This window comes from Aplysia californica, unplaced genomic scaffold (genome assembly GCF_000002075.1).
Source record: "Aplysia californica isolate F4 #8 unplaced genomic scaffold, AplCal3.0 scaffold00626, whole genome shotgun sequence".
In the NCBI taxonomy this organism is placed as follows: Eukaryota; Metazoa; Mollusca; class Gastropoda; order Aplysiida; family Aplysiidae; genus Aplysia; species Aplysia californica.
Genome location: NW_004797896.1, coordinates 415,772 through 418,002, shown reverse-complemented (window position 1 = coordinate 418,002; position 2,231 = coordinate 415,772). Strand labels below are relative to the sequence as shown.

Sequence of the window (2,231 nt, the reverse complement as noted above, 5' to 3'; positions counted from 1 at the left end):
GGGGGGGGGGATGTGGAACGAGCAACGAGCCAGCAGCATGTTTTAAGGAGACAGAGAGGAAAGGCGTTTAGCGGCGTGTGACGCCAACTGCACCGTGTAAAAACTCCACACAATACGCCATTCTTCTCTCCGGCATGTCACCGCTACCTGGGCCCACAGCATTGAGCATGCGCGGCCATTGTGCGCGCGCATATGCTTCCCATCTGCTGCATAGCCGAGAACACACAGTGGTAAGCGGGCCGATCAAGTCGTTCCGGCCTCATGAGAAACTGAAATAAAACCAAACAACAGCAGCAGCAGCAGCAGCAACAACAACTGAAATGGAAACCAGCCTGGTGTATTGTTCGGTTGTCCACCACATCTGTCGCGGTACCGTCTAGGTCTCCCGTTTGATCTCCCGTCTGGGCAGACTCAGACCTGACCAATGATTGGACTAGATCTAGTCTACTTCCTGGGTCATAGCTGTTACAGTTTTAGCCAGAGTATTACGGCACTTTCAACGCAATATAATAAGGTCATTCTTTTAAGTGCCTTCTAGTAAGGTAATATGCAAAGAAGAGAAGAGGGAGGGATAAGGACGATAATAATAGTAAGCTCTATGCCTTTGCAATCTATACTACTACCCCAGCAGACTTGATAGCATTCTGAAAAAAATCCCAACTTCCTGGGAAGTATACAGTGCAAAACTGCCTTTTACAGGCGGTAAAACACTAAGATACTGACAAGATCTTTCGCTGTCTATAGCTGGGTACCCATTCTCACCTGGGTAAAAAGAGGAAAATTCGTGAAAGTGCCTTTCCCAAAGACACAACGTTGGGCCAGCGGCTCAAACCCCTTAACTCGAAACTTTAAAATTACAAGTTCTCTGGCCTAACCACTGGACTGCCGGCTCCACATATTATTATGAATCTACCAACGTTCTTTGTTTCTCACAAATTCATGTCCAGGTAAAATGCAGAGTCGATAATGATGTATTTTCACGAACCAGAAAACTGTCTTTCAACCTATTTGTTTTTTATGTAGTTTTTTTAAAACAATTACTCTGAAACAGGAATTTCACTTTTAGTTTTAAAACAAAATAACGACTAACTGTCTCTTTTCGGCTCAGACATTCATCTCGTTTCTTCAGAGATCGTCAAGTAAAGTGTTGAGATTTTCAATAAATAACCAGCAGCTTTTTCGAACGAATATTCAAATTTAAAGGTGACTGCCACACTTTCAGATTTTTAAGTAAGCATTGGAAATTCTTACGTCTGTGAAATAAAAAACACAAAATAAAAATGTTTTTGAAAGTTGTTTTTTTTTAAGCTTACGTCATTTTGAATCCTGACATGTAACGCATTTTCGTGACCTTGATATGAATATTTATCAAATAAATACGTTTACGCACCAAAAAAAAAAAAAAAGAAAAGAAAAAGGAAAAAAAAAAAGAAGAAAATTTTAGCAAAACATTTTCTTTGGAAGTCGTAAATCTCTAACTTGATTGATGTTTGGGAAAGTAACGGTGTGTGCCCATCAGTGCCACACTACAGAATACATGTACATATATGTAGATATCCCTGGAAAACCTAACTCTATTACCCTTGGCCGTCTGCACACTGTTTATGTCCGTGAGACGTGGCTCGTGTGTCGGGGAGAGTGAGAAGACACAGGCTCACTGGGCAGTGTTGGCCAGTGTTGGCACTTTGACGGAACTCAACTGGGTTTTTGTTTTAGTTTATGTGGGGGTGTTTGTGAGGATTTTTATTTTTCTTCTTCTTTTTTTTTCTTCTTTAAAAAAATTTTTTTTTCAAAAAACCTGAAACAAACTTATTTTGCCCTTTTTAAAATCACGAACAATCTATTCAGCATATTGCCTTTTTACGTACCGGTTCCAGCATAGATTGTTTGTTGACTTCTGGAGTTTGTTTCGACTGTCTATTATTGTCTCAGTTTATAAATTTGTTTTAAAGCGTACTTTACAAAGATTTATCCAAACGAGATTCGCCGGTAGATAATAGGACTCGTTCACAGAGTCTTATATTCAGGTAAACTTAATACACTGACACGAAGCACAATCTTGACATTTGCATTTCCATGCCTACAAGTGATTTTCAATTTAAAAAAAAAAAAAAGTTTTGTGTGCATGTATAAGTATAAGACATGTCTATCAGCGGGATATTGGGGAGCGGTTGGGGGATATTGGGGAGCGGTTGGGGGATATTGGGGAGCGGTTGGGGGATATTGGGGAG

At 40.2% G+C, this 2,231-nt stretch overlaps 1 protein-coding gene across 1 annotated transcript in view; it reads left to right on the top strand.

The window, feature by feature from the left end:
* Positions 1-2,231, top strand: part of LOC101851829 (zinc finger protein rotund) — a gene marked incomplete at its 5' end in the record, with an annotated part of 89,159 nt that overhangs the window by 45,999 nt on the left and 40,929 nt on the right.